At 38.9% G+C, this 23,751-nt stretch overlaps 1 long non-coding RNA gene across 1 annotated transcript in view; it reads right to left on the bottom strand.

Moving 5' to 3' along the window:
• Positions 1 to 879: 879 nt before the first annotated feature.
• LOC145542594 (uncharacterized) overlaps positions 880 to 23,751 on the bottom strand; it is a 185,074-nt gene continuing 162,202 nt past the window's right edge. The window contains exons 6-9 of the long non-coding RNA XR_014079967.1: positions 17,574 to 17,693; positions 16,724 to 16,818; positions 14,843 to 15,012; positions 880 to 1,099 (exon numbers count right to left, since the gene is read on the bottom strand). This is a non-coding gene — a long non-coding RNA (uncharacterized LOC145542594). The remainder of the gene's footprint in view (positions 1,100 to 14,842; positions 15,013 to 16,723; positions 16,819 to 17,573; positions 17,694 to 23,751) is intronic.

Below are 23,751 nucleotides of genomic sequence, written 5' to 3'. Positions count from 1 at the left end.
ATGTTGAATTTTAAACCAGATTTTTCACTCTTTTGTTTCACCCTCATCAATAGGTTCTTTAATTCCTCTTCACTTTCTGCCATTAGAGTGGTGTCATCTGCATATCTCAGGTTAATGGTATTTCTCCCAGCAATTTTGATTCCAGTTTGGGGTTCATCCAGCCTGGTATTTCTCATGATGTACTCTGCATTTAAGTTAAATAAGCAGGGTAACAATATACAGCCTTGATGTACTCCTTTCCCAATTTGGAACCAGCCCGCTGTTCCATGTCCGGTTCTAACTGTTGCTTCTTGACCTGCATACAGGTTTCTCAGGAGACAGGGAAGGTGATCTGATAGTTTAAAGAGATAGCTCCATCTCTTTAATTGCCTTCTAGGGCAATTTTACTTTGAAATATACATCTGGTTTTGAGTAATAAGAATCCCAGAATTAAGCTAGAATACTAAAAGATCTAGCTCCTTCTGTTCAGTTCTTATAAGAAATGGGACACCTAGGCCAGATTTGATGAGTAACAACCCAGTATACTGAGCTTTTGAATTACTTCTGGTTTGCTGGAAATTTGAGTGTGCCTAAATGACTTCTGTAAAGGAAGTATTGCTGAAAGTCTATACATTACCGGGAATCTGAGGTAGATACATGTGCCCTGTTTTCCTCCTGAGAAGAAATAGCATAAATTGCATTCATAATATGAAAGCTTCATTCTCAAGGGTGTGTCTTAAGGCAAGCTGATTGCCAAGAAGAAAACTTGCTGAACCAGTTCATATGACAAAATGCTAGCTCAATTTCAAAGAGTATAAGCACGAAAACTTCAGTTTGCTGCCAAATCAGCAAACATTCAGTGCAAAAGGACACATGAAATTGAAGTGCAAGAAAGTGGAAGCATCTTAACAATGTTTTTTTTTTTCCCTTGAGTGTGAGTGTAGGACACGCTCAGTCGTGTCCTACTCTTTTAGACCTCAGAGTTGGGGCCCTCCAGGCTTCTCCATCCATGGAATTTTCCAGGCAAGAATAGTGGAGTGGGTTGGCATTCTCTTCTTCAGGGGATCTTTCTGTCCCAGAGATTGAACCTGGGTCTCCCGTATTGCAGGCAGACTGTGATCTAGAAACATATAAAGTTTCAATAACACAGAGTCATTAGCTTAGTGAAAGGTCAAAGCAACACTCAAGGGTCTACCAACTACCATATAAAGAAACTCCTTGCAACCTACTATATAGCACATGGGACTCTGCTCAATGCTACATGGCAGCCTGGATGGGAGAGGGGTTTGAGGGATAATGAGGACATATATATGTATGTCTGAGTCCCTTCACTGTTCACCTGAAACCATCACAGCATTGTTTGTTAGTCAGCTATGAAGTGAAGTGAAAGTTGCTCGGTCGTGTCTGACTCTTTGTGACCCCATGAACTATATAGTCCATGGAATTCTCCAGGCCAGAATACTGGAGTGGATAGCCATTTCCTTCTCCAGGGGATTTTCCCAACCCAGGAATCGAACCCAGGTCTCTTGCATTGCAGGTGGATTCTTTACCCACTGAGCCACAAGGGAAGCCCATAGAGCCCATATATGGGGTATAGCCCATAATCAGCTATACCCCAGTACAAAAATAAAAAGTTTAAAAAAAAAAACCTCTTTTCTACCCCACAATAATTCATTTTCATTTATCTGCTACATTCACTTTTGTGTCAAATTCAGGATGTTATAATTAAGAAAAAGCCTTCAACATCCAAAACACATTCGCAGACATGCTGCCGATAGCTTCTTTGATTTGTCCACCTCAAAAATAAAACAGTAGCTATTTTACCAGCAAAATAGGCTTGAGGAAAGCAGAGAACTTCAGTTCAGGGCAAGCAAGATATTGTGAAACAGGAAAGTTCAAAGAGACAAAGGGAAGGTCAGCTTTTGTTAGGTTTTCGGAAGAAACTGGGGAGGGTTGTTTGGAACAGAATTTCCTTGGAGAAGAAAAGGAGTTTACAGTTCTGGTGTTTTCTCACCAGCTGTACACAGTGGTTAGAGCTTTGTTGCTGGAGCAGAGAGGATTCTCCCTTCTTTTTCTTTAAAGCAGAAAATAAAATTCCCACATGATTTATGGTCTCAGTTGTCAAAATAATTCTTATCTTCCTGCTTCCTGCAATGAGGGTGTGAGAGCTCCCCCTTCAGGGCAGCCTGACTCCATTTTTTCTGAGGTTTTCTTTCTTTTCAGAGCAAAAAAAAGGAACTCTGACAAGCTCAGCGAGAACATGATCATTTGTTGGAAAGATGTTGGATAGCAACATAGTGAATGCAAAGGCTGGAAAAACAGACATTGAGAAGGAGTTATCAGTAGTAGCACCACACTAAGACATGGGACTTTAAATTCAAGATGGGACTGTAAATCTGTCTTGAGAGTATAAAGAATGAAAAAAAGAGAGAGAGAGGAGGAACAAGAAACAATGATATGGGATATGCACATATTTTGCCCATGTAGGTCTGTTATTTCCCCTGCACTGAGTCAGCCACCACAAAGCAAAATCATCTTTTGTTTCATCCCCTCAGTATGTTGTGTGACCCAGGGGACCGATTCCTTTAGATGAAGTTAATGAACTCATTAGTGTTCTATTGACCAAGCTGAGGATCTGTACTGAAATATGATAGAAAGATAATGGCATTTGGAGAAAATCAACTGAGATTTACATCCCTGCTCCTCTAATAACTAGACCAAAAACAAAAAAAAAAGTAATCCTTCTGAACCTTATCTGATATCTATAAAATGATTTTATTTTGCCCCTATTCTGTGAGACGATATATGTAAAGTGACTTGTGTTTAATGGGTGCTCAGTAATGATCATTCTCATTTCTATCTCTGGTATAATTAAGGGAATAATATCTGAAGCACATATAAAATTCTAGTCTTCTGCATTTCTTCACACATTAAATGAGAATTTATTGCATGTCTACACTATGCCAGATACCATTCAAAAGACTGGGCATGTAATGGCAAACAGGACAAATAAAGTCCCTTCCTCATGAAGCTTACATGCTGGGAGAAAAGACAGTAACAAATAAGTAAACAAAAAACACAGAATATAATCAGAGAAGAACAGTGGTGAGTGCTCTGAAAAACACAGTGTACAGTGGGAATTGGCTATATAAAAAGAGACGGCTTCTCTGAAGAGGAAACTCCTGAATACTAATGTGAATGATTTTTTAAAAAGTTGACCCTGGATAGATATAGAGAAAGACTGTCCAGGTAGAGGACACTGAAAGAATTAAGGCCTGAAAGTAGCAATGAGCCTAATATTTTTGAACAACAATAAAGTCAGTGTGAGTAAAGCTCAGAAGGAGTGGGATAGACTGTTAGGAGAGAAAATCAGAAAACTGGCTCTTGCCAGATCACACAGGGCCTTACGGGCTTTTGTGTGGAGTTTAGATTTTATTCTCGTATAATAGAAAACCATGGGAGGGTCTTAAGAAAATTAGAAATATAACTGGATTTCTGATTTTTAAAAAAATCACTTCTGACTGCTACATGGAGAATAAATTCCTGAAGACAGTCATCATCCCTCACTCTAAACAGATTTTCATTCTAATCACAACTTTTGGGCTACAGTCTACGTTAGTCATGAATTTCTTCAAATGGATACTGAACATAAAAGTTTGAATGTTATCTAGTTTCAAGTACTATGAAATTATAGTTGCTCGGTACACTATATGTATATGAATGAAATCTAGGATCATATTCATGTAAAAAAAAGTTACTGCATGGCAAGATGCAGGAAGAATGACTAGATTGCTCCCTGCTTGAAATAATTTAAAAACGAGGTGAAATACATGAAACAGAGATTTTCAGACATTGTATGTTAGGTAGCACAGGACAATGATTCCCAAGAGAAGAGAAATTAGTAAGAGCAGCTCTACAATTGCTCCAACTTACCAACTGCAGAGTTTCTAGAACAATGAGTCAACAAGCTGAAAAAATGAGTCCAGAGAAGTCAAGGCAGCAAGAGTTCTCAGAGTGAAGTGCCAGAGAGGACAGCTGTGCAGAGAGAGAGCTCGGGACGTCTGTGGTGAGTTCCCCTCCAGCCTCTAACTAAGAACTTAGTGCATGAAAGAAAAAAAAAAAAAAAACTACCCAAAGTCAGGGAAAGAGCAATGCAAAAGGACCAGAGGAGCAGTATCCAGAGCTCATGGAGCCAAGAATAGTTTGTATTCCCACTAGGCAGAGTGGACGAATCTTGTAATGAATTGGACATTTGGGTATTGAGAAGAGTATGGTCTTTATGGAGTAAGACAAGTTGTAGACTAAAGGCTGCTTTAATACCATCTTAAAAATTTTAAAGCAAGGCTAAGAAAGGTTGTTGTTGCTATTTAGTCACTCAATCCTGTCTGATTTTTTTCAACCCCATGGACTGCAGCACACCAGTCTTCCCTGTCCTTCACTATCTCCCAGAGTTTGCTCAAACTCAGGTCCATTGAGTCAGTGACGCCATACAGCCATCTCATCCTCTGTCATCCCCTTTTCCTTCTGCTTTCAATCTTTCCCAGCATAAGGGTCTTTTCCAATGAGTCAGTTCTTGCCATCGGGTGGTGAAAGTATTGGAGTTTCAGCTTCAGCATCAGTCCCTCCAGTGAATATTCAGGACTGGTTTCCTTTAGGATTGACTGGTTTGCTCTCCTTGCAGTCCAAGGGACTCTCAAGAGTCTTCTCCAACACCACACTTCAGAAGCATCAGTTCTTCAGGGCTCATCTTTCTTTATACTCCAACTCTCACATCCATACATGACTACTGGAAAAGCCATAGCTTTGTCTAGATGGACCTTTGTTGGCAAAGTAATGTCTCTGCTTTTTAATATGCTGTCTAGGTTGGTCATAACTTTTCTTCCAAGGAGCAAGCATCTTTTAATTTCATGATGGCAGTCACCATCTGCAGTGATTTTGGAGCCCCCCAGAAAAGAGTCTCTCACTGTTGCCATTGTTTTCCCATCTATTTGCCATGAAGTGATGGGACTGGATGCCGTGATCTTAGTTTTCTGAATGTTGAGTTTTAGGCCAACTTTTTCACTCTCCTCTTTCACTTTCATCAAGAGGCTCTTTAGTTCTTCTTCGATTTCTGCCATAAGGGTGGTGTCATCTGCATATCTAAGGTTATTGATGTTTTTCCTAGCAATCTTGATTCCAGCTTGTGCTTCATCCAGCCCAGTAGTTCCTGTGATGTACTCTGCATATAAGTTAAATAAGCAGGGTGACAATATACAGCCTTGATGTACTCTTTCCCAATTTGGAACCAGTCTGTTGTTCCTTGCCCAATTCTAACTGTTGCTTCCTGACCTGCACACAGATTTCTCAGGAGGCAGATCAAGTGGTCTGGTAGTCCATCTCTTTCAGAATTTTCCTCAGTTGTTGTGGTCCACACAGTCAAACACTTTGGCGTAGTCAATAAGGCAGAAGTAGATGTTTTTCTGGAATTCTCTTGCTTTTTTGATGATCCAGCGGATGTTGGCAATTTGATCTCTGGTTCCTCTGCTTTTTCTAAATCCAGCTTGAACATCTGGAAGTTTACGGTTCATGTACTGTTGAAGCCTGGCTTGGAGAATTTTGAGCATTACATTGCTAGTGTGTGAGATGAGTGCAATTGTGCAATAGTTTGAACATTCTTTGGCATTGCCTTTCTTTGGGATTGGAATGGAAACTGATTTTTCCAGTCCTGTGGCCACTGCTGAGTTTTCCAGATTTGCTGGCATATTGAGTGCAGCACTTTCACAGCATCATATTTTAGGATTTGAAATAGCTCAACTGGAATTCCATCACCTCCATTAGCTTTGTTTTAGTGATGCTTCCTAAGGCCCACTTGACTTCACATTCCAGGATGTCTGGCTCTAGGTGAATGATCACACCATCGTGATTATCTGGGTCATGAAGATCTATTTTGTACAGTTCTTCTGTGTATTCTTGCCACCTCTTCTTAATATCTTCTGCTTCTGTTAGGTCCATACCGTTTCTGTCCTTTATTGTGCCCATCTTTATATGAAATGTTCCCTTGGTGTCTCTAATTTTCTTGAAGAGATCTCTAGTCTTTCCCATTCTATTGTTTTCCTCTATTTCTTTGCATTGATCACTGACAAAGGCTTTCTTATCTCTCCTTGCTATTCTTTGGAATTCTGCATTCAGATGGGTATACCTTCCCTTTTCTCCTTTGCCTAGAAAAGGCTTGCTACATAATATAATGGCATATATATATATAAACTTAGTAGATATATATATGTGTAATATCTACATAATATAACTGTATTCCAGAATAAATACAAAGAGATAAATCAAAAGACAAGTTAGAAAGTATTTTGAATTATTTAAAAATAAAAACATAATATCAAATTATGAAGTATACAAAACTAAACCCAAAGTAAGTAGAAAAAAAAAAAGAAATAAAGATCAAACAGAAATAGTGAGAATCAATAAAAACCAAGATCTTCTTCTTTGAGTAGATAAATAAAAGAAACCTCTAGTAGCCCAAAGAGAGGAGACATACCTGAAAGAGAGAGAAGACATAACTACAGATCCTAACATATATGAAAAGGGTAATAAGGAAATGTTAAGAAATTTATGCCTATAGATTTGATGATTTAGATGAAATTTATAAATTCCTTGAAAGATAAAAATAACTAAAGCTCCTTCAGGAATAATTAGATAATCTGTACAGCCCTACATCTATTAAACATATTGAATTATCAGTTTAAAATTCACAAAGGGAATTCAAAGCTCAGATGGTTTCACTAGTGAATTCTACAAAATACTACAAAATACAAAATACTACAAAATTCTACAAAATACAAAATGTCAATGTATGGCAAAAACTATTACAATATTGTAAAGTAATTAGCCCCCAACTAATACAAAATACAATACAATACAACTAATACAAAATACAATACAATACAACTAATACAATACAAAATACAAAATACTACAAAATTCTACAAAATACAAAATGTCAATGTATGGCAAAAACTATTACAATATTGTAAAGTAATTAGCCCCCAACTAAAATAAATAAATTTATAATAAAAAAAAATACAAAATACTTTAAAAGAAAATAATACAATTCTACACAAACTGTTTCAGAAAATTGAATACATGTGAATACATCCTAATTTATTTTATAAGGCCATAATCATCTTTATATCAAAATGAAACACAACATGAAAAGACAGCTACAGACCAATATTCCTCATGAAAAATACAAAAATAAAATCTTAACAAAATATTAGCATATCAAACCTAACAATATTTAAAAAGACAAATGCATAATGACCAAGTTAGCTTATCCCATAAACATAAGATTGATTTAATATTTAAAATCAATCGATATAATTAACAATATTAACAAGTTAAAAACAAAGATGATGATCATCTGATCAGAAGCAGAAAAAACATTTGACAAAATTCAGCATAAACGCCTAGGAAAAGGCAATGGCAACCTACTCCAGTGCTCTTGCTTGGAAAATTCCATGGAAAGAGGAGCCTGGTAGGCTGCAGTCCATGGGGTCGCGAAGAGTTGGACACGACTGAGCGACTTCACTTTCACTTTCATGCACTGGAGAAGGAAATGGCAACCCACTCCAGTGTCCTTGCCTGGAGAATCCCAGGGACGGGGGAGCCTGGTGGGCTGCGGTCTGTGGGGTCGCACAGAGTCGGACAGGACTGAAGTGACTTAGCAGCAGCAGCAGCAGCATCAATGCCTAATGAAAACTCTCAGCAAATTAGGCATAAATGATACTTCCTCCAACCTGATAAAGGGCATCTATGAAAAACCTACAATAATCATCATACTTAGTGTTGAAATATGGAGTATTTTCCCCTGAAGATCTTTACTTCCCCCGAAGATCAGGAACAGGGCAAAGAATATCTTTACTCACTCCCTTTACTCAACATTTTATTAATACTTGTAGTTGGTGCAATAAATCAGAAAATAAAAAAAGGTATCTAGATTCGAATGGAAGAATTAGAACTGTTTTTATTTGAAGAAGATGCCATGATATGTATGTAGAAAGTCATGCAGAATCCACAACCAAGCTACCAGAACTACTGAGGATGGCAAAACTTCACAAGAAAAGCCTAATTTAAAAAACTCAGTTGTATTTCTATATAAAATCAACATTCAGAAATTGAAACTGAAAATACTATTTACAGTAGTATAAAATAACACATAAAATACTTAACAAGTTTGCTATCATTATCAAATTCACCCAAATATATGCAAGACCTTACATGGAAAAGTTGAAAACATTGCAGAGGGAAATTAAAGACCTAGAGGGATCAGGATATATTTTGTGTTCATAGACTGGATGATTCAGTATTATTAAGCTATCAATTCCCCCCAGATTGATCTATAACTGTAATACCAACCAAAATCCCAGCAGGCTTTTCAGTAGAAACTGACAAAATCACTGTAAAATTTATATGAACATGCAAAGGTCACTGACTAGCCAGAACTTTGAAAAAAAAAAAAAGACAAAGTTGAAGAACATACACTGCTGCTGCTGCGGCTGCTAAGTGGCTTCAGTCGTGTTCGACTCTGTGCGACCGCATAGATGGCAGCCCACCAGGCTTCCCCGTTCCTGGGATTCTCCAGGCAAGAATACTGGAGTGGGTTGCCAACACTATCTGATTTCAAATCTTATTATAAAACTACAGCAATCAAGACTGTGTGTGTGTGTGTGTATCTATAGTCAATGAAACTTTTGACAAAGTTACAAAGGCAATTCAACAGAGAGAGCATAGTCTTTACAACAACTGGTGCTGGAACAATGGAATAGCCATAAGCAAAAAATGAAATACTTTACCTCACACAGGACACAAAATTTAACTTTAAATGGAGCACAGAACTAACTATAAAAACAAAAACTATAAAACTTCTAAGAGAAAACATATGAAAAAATCTTAGTGGCTTGGGTCTAGAAAAAATATTTCAAAGGACGCAAAAAGCCCAAAATATAAAAGAAAAAATCAATAAATTGTATTTCATCAAAATTCAAAAGTTCTTTTCGAAAGACATTGCAATAGAAAGCAAGCCACAGACCAAGGGAAAAAAAAATATTTGGAAGTAACATATCCAACAATCGACTTTATGTAGACTATATCATGAATTCTTACCATTCAATAATTTAAAAAAATTAAAAATGGGCAAAGATTGGAACAGACACTTCACACAAAAATATCTAGAAATAAGGACATGAAAAAATGCCCAACATCATTAGGCACCAGGAAAATGCAAATTCAGACCATGAGATATCATGTGCAACTAGAATGGGTAAAATTAAACTGGCTACACCTACCAATCTTTGGTGAGGATATAGTCTCACACTGCTGGTGACACAAGATGGTACAATCATTTCATAAAGCAGTTTGACAGTTTTTTAAGTTAAACATGCCTCTGCTATACAGCTCAGTCATCCCACTCCTAGATATTTATCCAGTGGAAATGAGAGCATATGCTCACGTAAAAGTTTGTACACAAATGTTCCTAGCAGTTTGATTTACCATAGGAAAAAACTGGAAAAATCCATGCCCATTAACTGTTGAATGGATAAACAAAATTATGGCATACTACAGGGCAATAAAAAAGAATGAGCTATTGAGACATATATCAACATGAATGAATTTCAAAATAATAGTACCAAGTAAGAGAATCCAGGCCAAAAAAAGAAGATAAGAAAGAAAAGGGTAAAAAGAAGAATATGTACTGTATGATTTAATTTACATAAAATTTTAGGAAATACAAATTAATCTCTAGAGACAAAAGCAGATAAGTTATTGCTTTGTGCTCTAGTACCTTTCTGTAAGAGTTTCATGAGTGCTCTAAGAGATTATCAATCCTCTGAGTCTATTTCCTTATGTATAAACTACAGAAGTTAATACTGATATTGTTCTAATTCTTAACTAGGATAAGTGAACATGTGGAATACAGAAAAATGATTTTAGACTCAAAGAGAGGCAGGTTCAACTTTCAGTATATTGCTCAGGAGCTGTACAAAACTGCGCCATTGTCTCACACCTCTGAATCTGTTTTCATCTATAAAATGAACATTCAAGGATCACTGAGAAATAAAAATTACGTGTGTGAAAGTGTCTTGCATTTGCCAATTCACGCTCTAATTTCAGTCCAGATCTCATGATGGGATTTCCCAAAATATAAACCAGGGAAAAACTAAGGAGTTTGTTCAAAGACATAAATTGGATGATACTAGTAAAAACTAAAATTTGAAATCCCCAGATATAAAACCAACATACTGAACCAATTCCATTACAGTCAAGATGCTGATGTTCCAAGTGGGCAAAGCTGCTTCTTACAGAATTCTATCCTGAAAGTCATGATTTCTTCCTGGTTATGCTACCAAAAAAAGCATGCTTTATTTATCTTGAAGCTTTGTAAGTTTACATGTCGTCAAACTACTAAAGCATTTTGGGAAATAAACAGCAAAAAGTTAAGAAATATTTTAATGTAAATCAATTAGAGAAAAACAGTCTTCTGGTACAGTCACATAATAAAATATAATTCAGTGGCTAATGTGAGCTAGTAGATTGGCATGGGTCAATCAACATGGATGACTCTCTAAAATGTTGTTGAATGAAATGAGTTTCAAAACATTCACATAATTTTTTAAAAAAATACAAAATATTACATATAAATTTTAAGCTTTCATATATAGTGAAAATTTTTCAAAAGCATGGACTAGGAAGATTTACACAAAAGTTATGTTAAGGATTGACTCTAAATAAGAAGAAGCTTATTTTTCAATTTGTTAATGTGATGTATTACATTGATTGATTTGCAGATATTGAAGAATCCTTGCATCCCTGGGATTCTCCAATATCCACAAATCAATGTAATACACCATATTAACAAATGGAAAAATAAAAACCATATGATTATCTCAACAGATGCAGAGAAAGCCTTTGACAAAATTCAACATCTATTTATGATAAAAACCCTCCAGAAAGCAGGAATAGAAGGAACATACCTCAACATAATAAAAGCTATATATGACAAACCCACAGCAAATATTATCCTCAATGGTGAAATATTGAAAGCATTTCCCCTAAAGTCAGGAACAAGGCAAGGGTGCCCACTCTCACCACTACTATTCAAAATAGTTTTGGAAGTTTTGGCCACAGCAATCAGAGCAGAAAAAGAAATAAAAGGAATCTAGATTGGTAAAGAAGAAGTAAAACACTCACTGTTTGCAGATGACATGATCCTCTACATAGAAAACCCTAAAGACTCCACCAGAAAATTACTAGAGCTAATCAATGAATATAGTAAAGTTGCAGGATATAAAATCAACACACAGAAATCCCTAGCATTCCTATACAGTAACAATGAGAAAACAGAAAGAGAAATTAAGGAAACAATTTCATTCACCATTGCAATGAAAAGAATAAAATACTTAGGAATATATCTACCTAAAGAAACAAAAGACCTATATATGGAAAAGTATAAAACACTGGTGAAAGAAATCAAAGAGGACACAAACAGATGGAGAAATATACCGTGTTCATGGATTGAAAGAATCAATATACTGAAAATGAGGATACTACCAAAGCAATCTATAGATTCAATGCAATCCCTATCAAGCTACCAACGGTATTTTTCAGAGAACTAGAACAAATAATTTCACAATTTGTATGGAAATACAAAAAAACCTCGAATAGCCAAAGCAATCTTGAGAAAGAAGAATGGAACAGGAGGAATCACCCTGCCTGACTTCAGGCTCTACTACAAAGCCACAATCATCAAGACAGTATGGTACTGGTACAAAGACAGAAATATAGATCAGTTGAACAAAATAGAAAGCCCAGAGATAAATCCATGCACCTATGGACACCTTATCTTCAATAAAGGAGGCAAGAATATACAATGGAGAAAAGACAATCTCTTTAACAAGTGGTGCTGGGAAAACTGGTCAACCACTTGTAAAAGAATAAAACTAGAACATTTTCTAACACCATACACAAAAATAAACTCAAAATGGATTAAAGACCTAAACGTAAGACCAGAAACTATAAAACTCCTAGAGGAAAACATGGGCAAAACACTCTCTGACATAAAACACAGCAGGATCCTCTATGACATACCTCCCAGAATATTGGAAATAACACCAAAAATAAACAAATGGGACCTAATTAAAATCAAAAGCTTCTGCACAACAAAGGAAACTATAAGCAAGGTGAAAAGACAGCCTTCAGAATGGGAGAAAATAATAGCAAATGAAGCAACAGACAAAGAATTAATCTCAAAAATATACAAGCAACTCCTGCAGCTCAATTCCAGAAAAATAAAAGACCCAATCAAAAAGTGGGCCAAAGAACTAAACAGACATTTCTCCAAAGAAGACATACAGATGGCTAACAAACACAAGAAAAGATGTTCAACATCACTCATTATCAGAGAAATGCAAATCAAAACCACAGTGAGGTACATTTCACACCAGTCAGAATGGCTGCTATCCAAAAGTCTTCAAGCAATAAATGCTGGAGAGGGTGTGGAGAAAAGGGAACCCTCTTACACAGCTGGTGGGAATGCAAACTAGTACAGCCACTATGGAGAACAGTGTGGAGATTCCTTAAAAAAACTGGAAATAGAACTGCCATACGATCCAGCAATCCCACTGCTGGGCATACACACCAAGGAAACCAGAATTGAAAGAGACACGTGTACCCCAATGTTCATCACAGCACTGTTTATAATAGCCAGGACATGGAAACAGCCTAGATGCCCATCAGCAGACGAATGGATAAGAAAGCTGTGGTACATAGACACAATGGAATATTACTCAGCCATTAAAAAGAATACATTTGAATCAGTTCTAATGAGGTGGATGAAACTGGAGCCTATTATACAGAGTGAAGTAAGCCAGAAAGAAAAACCCCAATACAGTATACTAATGCATATATATGGAATTTAGAAAGACGGTAACAGTAACCCTGTATGTGAGACAGCAAGAGACACAGATGTATAGAGCAGTCTTTTGGACTCTGTGGGAGAGAGTGAGGGTGGGATGATATGGGAGAATAGCACTGAAGCATGTATATTATCATATGTGAAACAGATCGTCAGTCCAGGTTTGATGCATGAGGCAGCGTACTCAGGGCTGGTGCACTAGGATGACCCTGGGGGATGGGATGGGGAGGGAGGTGGGAGGGGAGTTCAGGATGGGGAACACATGTACATACATGGCTGATTCATGTCAATGTATAGCAAAACCAATACAATATTGTAAAGTAAAAATAATAATAATAATAATAATAAGTAAAACTGGGAAAAAAAAAAAAAAGAAGAACCTTAGGGCCTTAGGAAGCATCACTATGAACAAAGCTGGTGGAGGTGATGGAATTCCAGCTGAGCTATTTCAAATCCTGAAAGATGACGCTATGAAAGTGCTGCACTCAATACGCCAGCAAATCTGGAAAACTCAGCAGTGGCCACAGGACTGGAAAAGGTCAGTTTTCATTCCAATCCCAAAGAAAGGCAATGCCAAAGAATGTTCAAACTACTGCACAATTGCACTCATCTCACACACTAGTAAAGTAATGCTCAAAATTCTGCCAGCCAGGCTTTAGCAATTCGTGAACCGTGAACTTCCAGATGTTCAAGCTGGATTTAGAAAAGGCAGAGGAACCAGAGATCAAATTGTCAACATCCACTGGATCATCAAAAAAGCAAGAGAGTTCCAGAAAAACATATACTTCTGCCTTATTGACTATGCCAAAGCCTTTGTGTGGATCACAACAACTTAGGAAAATTCTGAAAGAGATGGGAATACCAGAGAAATCTGTATGCAGGTCAGGAAGTAACAGTTAGACCTGGACATGGAACAATACAATGGTTCCAAATTGGGAAAGGAGTACGTCAAGGCTATATATTGTCACCCTGCTTATTTAACTTATATGCAGAGTACATCATGGGAAATGACGTGCTGGATGAAGCACAAGCTGGAATCAAGATTGCCAAGAGAAATATCAACAACCTGAGATATGCAGATGACACCACCCTTATGGCAGAAAGCGAAGAAGAACTAAAGAGCCTCTTGAAAGTGAAAGAGGAGAGTGAAACAGTTGGCCTTTAAAACTCAACATTCAGAAAACTAAATCATGGCATCTGGTCCCATCACTGCATGGCATATAGATGGGGAAACAATGGAAACAGTGAGAGATTTTATTTTGGGGGCTCTAAAATCACTGCAGATGGTGATTGCAGCCATGAAACTAAAAGACGCTTGCTCCCTGGAAGAAAAGTTGTGACCAACCTAGACAGCATATTAAAAAGCAGAGACATTACTTTGCCAACAAAGGTCCATCTAGACAAAGCTATGGCTTTTCTAGTAGTTATGTATGGATGAGAGAGTTGGACTATGAAGAAAGCTGAGCCCTGAAGAACTGATGCTTCTGAAGTGTGGTGTTGGAGAAGACTCTTGAGAGTCCCTTGGACTGCAAGGAGATCCAACTTGTTAATCCTAAAGGAAATCAGTCCTGAATATTCATTGGAAGGACTGATGCTGAAGCTGAAACTCCAATACTTTGACCAACTGATGCAAAGAACTGACTCATTGGAAAAGACCCAGATTCTGGGAAAGATTGAAGGCGGGAGAAGAAGGGGATGACAGAGAATGAGATAGTTTGATAGTATCACCGATGCGAAGGACATGAGTTTGAGAAAGCTCCAGGAGTTGGTGATGGACAGGGAAGCCTGGCGTGCTAAAGTCCATGGGGTTTAAAAGAGTCGGACACAACTGAGTAACTGAACTGAACTGAACTGAAGAAGAATAGGGGGGCCTCCCAGGTGGTGCTAGTTGGGAAAAGAACCCACCTGCCAATGTAGGAAGCATAAGAATGCAGGTCCGATCCTTGGGTCAGGAAGATCCTCGGGCAGGGCATGGCAATCCACTCCAGCATTCTTGCCTGGAGAATCCCGTGGACAGAGGAGCCTGTCAGGGTACAGTCTATCAGGTCTCAAAAAGTAGGACACGATTGAAGCGACTTGGCACACAAGCAAGAATAGGATTAGTGAGATAGAAACTTCAACTTAAAAGAAATATCAGAAGAAAAAAGAAATTTGTCAGTTTCACATTTATCATTTTCTATGGTGGGCACATAGGTGTAATATTATTCTCCATGTTCTTTTCTATTTTATTTTTTCCCAAAATTTAAAAAAGAAGTTATTTGAAGTTTGATATCTCAAAACATTATGAGAGTAATAAAACAGCTATGAAGCAACTAGTGACAGAGATAAACAAGCTACATAAAAAAGCAGAAGAAAAAATATGAGTCAGCTGTGATTTCTATAATTACACTGATTGAATTTTGTGGTTATTTGGGGAAAGGAGATTCCATTCCCACATGTAACAGTGTCACAAAACAGCAGCTTGAGGTTTCAGGGGCACCTTGCTTTTTGATAGCTATGTCTTTTAAAGGGCTTTTGGGAATAACTTTTCTAAGACTCATTCCAACTGCTAAAACTTTTGATCAAATTACATACCAGCAGAACCCCCTGAACTTCACTGTCACCCTGCCCTGTCACCTTCAGGATATGGAAATCTTTGCCACTGATGTGTAGCACTTCATAAACCAGGAGGTAGCAAATTGTGAGACATCTAGCAATAAGCCCCTATGATGTGGCGTTTATTGCATTGAGCATGTTGTAGTCATTATTTCATTGAATTCTCACTGCAGTACTGTGAGGTACATGTTATCATACCCATGTTACAGATGAGAAAATGAATTCTAAGAAGTTAAGACCCATAGCCAAAAAGACTGGCCCAGCATGTCTCTGAGTCTCCCAAAGCACGGCACAGACAATGGCTCCTGCTCCTTCTCCTGCTAACAGGGGAGTGTGCACGGTTAGGCAAGAGCAAAATGAATTATTTTAGAGGTCAGAGGGCAATTATTTGTGTCTTAAGTAGTGGGAGTGAGTTTACCAAAAAGTAGAATGCAGATTGCCTTAGGGTCCCTGATAGTGTGATTTCCATTGTTAATTACTATAGGTATTTCCCGTGTCTGAAGTAGCTCTAATGTTGACCAGAATCTAAGCAGAGAGTACTGTCTTGATTGATTTTGCCTTCTGCTCCCAAAGTCTCCCAGCCCTAGAGTTCTCCCCGCCAGGCCTCGGGCAAGAGCTGATTGGGGTTCCCAGCAGGCCCAGTTATATGCCTGTCATTTCAGCTCAGCTTTTGTAACCAATCACCAGGTAACTTCCTCAGAGCTTCCCTCATAGCTCAATAGGTAAGGAATCTGCCTGCAACGCAGGAGACCTGGGTTTGATCCCTGGGTCAGGAAGATCCCCTGGAGAAGGAAATGGCGACCCACTCCAATCTTCTTGCCTGGAGAATCCTATGGACAGAGGAGCCTGGGAGGCTACGTCCATGGGGTCACACAGACTCAGACACAACTGAAGTGGCTTAGCACGCACACAGGCACAAGGTAGAGAGATGATTTGAGCTCCAGTCTCTTAATACTCCAAAACCCATGGTCTTTCTTGCATACCAACTAACTCTCCTGCTTAAGCCCCCCACCCCCCGGCAAACAAAAAAGAATCTTCATTAGCATTTGCCTGTAGCGAAATGAAACTTTAAGAAATAAACTTGGGGGATTAAACATGAATCTGCTCCCTTTTATCTCATTCTGAGTTCTCTGTGGGATGCTTAGAATTCAAGGGACTTCTGAAATAGCAGATAGGAAAGAAACAGCCCACCTCAGCTTTCCCAGCTTCTGTATTTGCCTTGCTTGATTGCCTCGCTGGATGGGAACAACTGGTCCTTTGGGTTGAATTTAACTGATGCTCATTTTCTAAAAAAATTTTTAAAAAAGACAGAGGGGAAAGCGTGACATGGGAGCTTAAGGTAGCTAGGTATGAAGGCTGCCTTCCCATCAGCCCTCTAAGACATTTTTTATAGAGACAAGGGCATTAACTGAAATTGGAGTCCTTAAGTGATTTCAGGAGTGCTGCCTGAGTTTGGGGTTCCAGATCCTACAAGGAAGCTTTTGCTGCTAAGTTTGTCAATTAATTCCTTGCACCCAAAGGGGATTTGAGAGAAGATTAAGCCATATGCTACTGATTGGTTTACACTTAACTCAGCAATATGTTGTTTAGAAAGTAAGATTTGGTGGGTGCAAAAAAAAAAAAAAAAGGCAGAAAGAAACCTTGAAGTGCCTTTTTAATACCATTAAGGATTTATTTGCTTCATAGTAGTAAAGTAGAGATTTATTCCCAAACGTAATTCAAGTCTAATCTCCCTTAACACCTTAAAAGTAAGGTGAAGTCAGCAACAGCTGGGTTTCAGCTGACTGCTCAGCATGAGCTTGGGAAGGTCAGGAGACTAGTGCAGCTTTCTGCACTGAAGACTCTGATAACTCCACCAGCCTTCAGAGAACCTGTGAGACAGGAGCTTAAGCACAGGGCTCACCACATTACATCTATCACTCATTTTCTCCAGGTTTTTTTCCCCTACCAGTTCTTGGTGGGAGTTAGTTTATGTCATCTGCTGTTCCCAACTGTTAAGGGTAAACTGTTGGGCAAAAGTCAACATAGAGAAGAAACTTACCAGCAAGTTCAATGACGTGACTCGAGAACTCAGCGCTGGCATCATCCCCACCATTTTCCTCTCCTCCACTTCACCTCCTGCCCCGTCCCCTCACATTGCAAGTAGTTCTCTTGAGAGGAACTGTAGACAAAGAGTGTTTTGACTGTAAGAGATTGTGTCAAGGAAAGAAGCCCTGTATTTCTTCATGTTACAAAGCCTAAAATTTCTAGGATAAGGTTTTTGGTTTTTATGTGGAGGACACTATAATGGGCACCATTTAGGAAGATCATGGCTCTGTTGCCTGCCAAATTTCTGGAGGCTGACTTTTAAGAGGGCAGGGTCATATGCCACAGACTTTTCTCTAAATTTGTTTATATCCTCTCTTAAAAACAAGAGGTTCTGAGGTGGCCTCAGAAACACATACAAGAGAATGAGATTAAAATACATAGATAGAATACTGGGACCATGGCAATGATGTTGATTCTCCCTGAATTCCCCATTAAAACAGATACAGCAACTAAAATCTCACAGCAAAACTCACACAGACAATACTCATGACAACATGATATAACAAAGATATTACCACAAACCCCAAAATACAAGGGTGGGGAATGACCACTTAGAGCCAAAAGGCCCTTGTGGTATCAGCACCTGTGTGGGATGGAGCAACCGGCATTACACACACCTGAGAACAGAGGACCTCAAAATTGTCAACAGAAATGCCCTAGACAGCACATGTCACAGGTCGACTGAGGGCAGGAGCCAGTCCTGGGAGGAGTTTGAACACTTCCTTATAGCCACCAGGTACAAGAAATCCGTGGAGAGGTCTGAAAATGCTGAAAAATATGCCCCTAATAACTCTGAAAACAATAAACTCCCCTTCCTGGACAAATGCCTTCACTGAGGAGAAGTTGCTGGAAGGAAAATCCCTCCTGGACAGGGCAGGGATGACGGGCACAGGGAAAAGGAGATACCAGTGGGGGGCAGGAGTTACCAAGAGGCAGCTCTCAGAATGACTTTGAGGAAAAGAATTGAAAGAGCTCAAGCACAGGAAACCAGAATGACTACTTCAACCCAACCCTTTCCCCTAAACATTCAGGAAAACTAGTTTCACATAAAAATGAGCAACCAAAAAGGATGGAGGTAATATGACCTACAAAATTCTCATAGGGAAGCCCTGATGGTGTAGCGGTAAGGAATCCACCTGCAATACAGGAGATGCAGGAGACATGGGGGGTTCAATCCCTGGGTTGGGAAGATCCCCTGGAGGAGAAAATGGCTACCCACTCCAGTATTCTTGTCTGGAGAATCCCATGGACAGAGGAGCCTGGTGGGCTACAGTCCATGGGGTCCCAAAGAGGTGAACACAACTGAGTGACTGAGCATGCATGCACACATGCAATATGACCTACAAAGCTCTCATAAGCAAAATAGAGAACAAACTAATACCACTTACAAATAATGAAAATACACCAGAAAGACATGTCTGCAACACAAATCAATAACGGTGACCTACTTCCTCAAGTAAGCTAAAAGGCACATAAATGTGACATAAGACAGAGTACAACATAAAAAGGTAAAATAAGAGGACAGAGCTCAAGAAAAATTTAAAATAAAATGCTAAAAATCATTTAGAAGTGAAGACTGACTGAACTAGAAGAAACCCAGAAGTGAATAAATATAAAGCAACGAAAGTTGGAAAAGAAAAAAAAGTAACAGTAAAAAAGTGAAAAACAGAAAAAAAAAACTAAAAGAAATTGTTTTAGAAAATGAAGAACCAATACACCAGTGTTAGCTTTCTATTCAGTTCAGTTCAGTCTCCCAGTCGTGTCCGACCCTTTGCGACCCCATGAATCCCAGCACGCCAGGCCTCCCTGTCCATCACCAAATCCCAGAGTCTACCCAAACCCATGTCCATCAAGTCGGTGATGCCATCCAGCCATCTCATCCTCTGTCGTCCCCTTCTCCTCCTGCCTCCAATCCTTCCTAGCATCAGGGTCTTTTCCAATGAGTCAGTTCTTCGCATCAGGTGGCCAAAGTATTGGAGTTTCAGCTTAGCATCAGTCCTTCCAATAAACACCCAAGACTGATCTTCTTTAGGATGGACTGGTTGGATCTTCTTGCAGTTCAAGGGACTCTCAAGAGTCTTCTCCAACACCACAGTTCAAAAGCATCCATTCTTCAGCGATGAGCTTTCTTCACTGTCCAAATCTCACATCCATACGTGACTACTGGAAAAACCATAGCCTTGACTAGATGGACCTTTGTTGGCAAAGTAATGTCTCTGCTTTTAAATATGCTATCTAGGTTGTTCATAACTTTCCTCCCGAGGAGTAAGCGTCTTTTAATTTCATGGCTGCAATCACCATCAGCAGTGATTTTGGAGCCCCCAAAAATAAAGTCTGTCACTGTTTCCCCATTTATTTCCCATGAAGTGATGGGACCAGATGCCATGATCTTAGTTTTCTGAATGTTGAGCTTTAAGCCAACTTTTTCACTCTCCTCTTTCACTTTCATTAAGAGGCTCTTTAGTTCTTCTTCACTTTCTGCCATAAGGGTGGTGTCATCTGCATATCTGAGATTATTGATATTTCTCCCTGCAATCTTGATTCCCGCTTGTGCTTCTTCCAGCCCAACGTTTCTCATGATGTACTCTGCATATAAGTTAAATAAGCAGGGTGACAGTATACAGCCTTGACGTACTCCTTTTCCTATTTGGAACCAGTCTATTGTTCCATGTCCAGTTCTAACTGTTGCTCCCTGACCTGCATACAGGTTTCTCAAGAGACAGGTCAGATGGTCTGGTATTCCCATCTCTTGAAGAATTTTCCACAGTTTATTGTGATCCACACAGTCAAAGGCTTTGGCATAGGCAATAAAGAAGAAATAGATGTTTTTTTGGAACTCTCTTGCTTTTTCGATGATCCAGTAGATGTTGGCAATTTGATCTCTGGTTCCTCTGCCTTTTCTAAAACCAGCTTGAACATCTGGAATTTCACGGTTCACGAATTGCTGAAGCCTGGATTGGAGAATTTTGAGCATTACTTTACTAGTGTGTGAGATGAGTGCAATTGTGCAGTAGTTCTAGCATTCTTTGGCATTGCCTTTCTTTGAGATTGGAATGAAAACTGACCTTTCCCAGTCCTGTGGTCACTGCTGAGTTTTCCAATTTGCTGGCATATTGAGTGCAGCACTTTCACAGCATCATCTTTGAGGATTTGAAATAGCTCAACTGGAATTCCATCACCTCCACTAGCTTTGTTCGTAGTGATGCTTCCTAAGGCCCACTTGACTTCACATTCCAGGATGTCTGGCTCTAGGTGAGTGATCACACCATCATGATTATCTGGGTCATGAAGATCTTTTTTGTACAGTTCTTCTGTGTATTCTTGCCACCTCTTCTTAGTATCTTTTGCTTCTCTTAGGTCCATACCATTTCTGTTCTTTATTGAGCCCATCTTTGCATGAAATGTTCCCTTGGTATCTCTAATTTTCTTGAAGAGATCTCTCGTCTTTCCCATTCTGTTGTTTTCCTCTATTTCTTTGCATTGATCTCTGAGGAAGGCTTTCTTATCTCTCCTTGCTATGCTATGTATCAAATATGCCCCAAACCTACAGCCATATAATATCCCTCTTGGTTCTGAAAGTCAGACAAAACATCAGTGGAAGAGATTATCCCTACTCCATGATGTCTGAGGCCTCAGCTGGAAGATACAGGGCTGGAATCATCTAAACTTTTGTTCTCTCATATTCCTGGCAGTCGATGCTGGTTATTTTTGAGAACCTGGTTGGATCTGTTGGCAGAATACTGGAATGTGGCTTCTCCAGGTGGCCTGGGCCCCCCACAGCCTGAAGGCAGGGTCCAAAGGCAAGCAGACCAAGAAACAGCCAGGAGGAAGCTGTATTCATCTCATGACCTAGACTCAGAAGTCATACAGTATCACTTCTTTTGTCATCCATTGGTATCGGTAGTTTCAGAGCAAGAAGAGGGAGCAGAGACTCACCTCTTGATCAGAACTGTGTCAGCTCTAATATGAGGAGAGCATGTGGGTGGAGGAAGCATATGTGTGACCACCTTTGGAAAAATACAATCTGATGCAAAACTTCTAATAGAATCCCTGAGGAAGTGAACCAAAGCAATGGAGGAGAACAAATATACAAACTTTAACCAAATAAAACTTTCCTATACTTTTTAACTAAAAGAAAGAAAAAAGAGTTGACTTTATATTCTGTAAGGGTCCACAATCTATCTGGGAAAATCAACCCAGAAGGACCCAAACTGAGATCTATTCTAGTAAAGCTACAGGACTGTTGCGAAAAAGAAGAAAAAAAATCCTTTGGATATCCATGCAGACCAACCAATTCACTTTTAAGGAAAATAAAGTTGTCATCATATTTTTACACAGGTGCATCTTTCCAGATAACAATGGAATAATATGTTAAGTTACTAAGGGAAAGAAAATCTGACCCAAGAATTTTACACACCAGCAAACTGACTTCTAAGTATAAAACCCACAGATAAATTATGAACATGCAAGGATTTGAAGGCTACATAGTTCCTTTGTGCCTTTCCTGAGAAATTACTAGAGAGTAATACATTCTAAATGATCCAAGAGACACTGACATAAAGACTGGTGAACTGGTAGAGTTCCAGAACAGATAGTCTGTGAGATTCAGGTAACGGCTGTGCTATTGTCAGTCTATTGTACAATTAACCACAGTGTTCACTGATGGAAATATCACTCAAAAAAATCAGCTTTTATGCTACCAAATATGAAATGAGACCTATGATCTGCCCTTGAACTTTGTGGCCTGAAAAGAATATGAAAATCTAGCAACAAGAGCACATGGTCTTTATTGCAGTTATGACTGATTTGTATTGTATGATTAAGATTCTAAAGCAATATTTATTAGGCTCTCTAATTAAAATGAGAAGTGCTTTTGTAGGTATCCTGAGATTTTCAAATTGTATGGGTCATAGTGTGGTGTGCTGAGTCACTTCAGTCGTGCCTGACCCTGTGTGACCCCATAGACAGCAGCCCACCAGGCTCCTCTGTCCATGGGATTCTCCAGGCAAGAATACTGGAGTGGGTTGCTTTGCCCTCCTCCAGGGGATCTTCCCGACCCAGGGATCAAACCTGCATCTCTTACGTCTAACCTACATTGGTAGGTGGGTTCTTTACTACTAGCACTACCAGGGAAGCCCTAGGTCATAGTGTGACTTCTTAATGTTGTGCTGAATTCTTGTCAATAGACTCAAATTGACAAAAATAACTAATTAGTGTTACTAAAAGACAGTAACACAACAGTGTTTCTCTCTTTTTTAATTGACTCTCAATAAAATTTTACTTTCACTATCCTTAGTTGGAATATACAAAGATATTCCTCATTTCCTCAAATTATCCCAATATTATAATAAAAAGGTATAATTATGCATATTTTAAGTATCCTGAAAATATGCATTAATATATTTTAAAAGGAAAAAGTGTGAGATGTTTGTAATAAAATGCTCGATTTTAATTTATAAGCAACAAGATCAGTTAAGATGTCTATTTAAGTTCATAAACTTTTCAAATTTTGTGTAAGAAAGAAAACAGCTTTTGTCCTGGCTGTTCCTTCTGTGTTGATTACTCTCCCCTCAGATATCCACATGGTTCACTTCCTCTTCTTCAAGTCTTGGCTCCTTCTAAGCTAACGTCTCAGACCACCCTACTAAAAACTGAATACTCCATCCCTACTCTCTGCTTAATTGTCTTTGTGCTATCTCTCACTCTAATGTAACATACGTGTGTCTGCTTTGTTCACTGCTATCTCCCCAGTGCTTAGAAACGTGCCTGGCATATAGAAAACACTCAATAAATATATTGCAATAAAAGAAACAAATAGACAATGGATCAGGGAAGGTTTGAAAGTGAACTGAAAGTGAAGTTGCTCAGTCGAGTCCGACTCTTTGCGACCCCATGGACTGTAGCCTACCAGGCTCCTCAGTCCATGGGATTTTCCAGTCAAGAATACTGGAGTGGGTTGCCATTTCCTTCTCCAAGGGATCTTCCTGACCCAGGGATCGAACCCGGGTCTCCCACATTGTAGGCAGACACTTTACCTACAGCTACCAGGGAAGCCCCAGGAAAGGTTTAGATGACCCTTATGACCAAAGGTTAAAGGTCATATTGCAAAGCAGTTTTTGCCTTTCAAGTCT

Source organism: Giraffa tippelskirchi, chromosome 3 (genome assembly GCF_054371585.1).
Source record: "Giraffa tippelskirchi isolate mGirTip1 chromosome 3, T2T-mGirTip1v1.2.pri, whole genome shotgun sequence".
Taxonomy (NCBI): Eukaryota; Metazoa; Chordata; class Mammalia; order Artiodactyla; family Giraffidae; genus Giraffa; species Giraffa tippelskirchi.
This window is presented reverse-complemented; position numbering and strand designations above follow the sequence as displayed.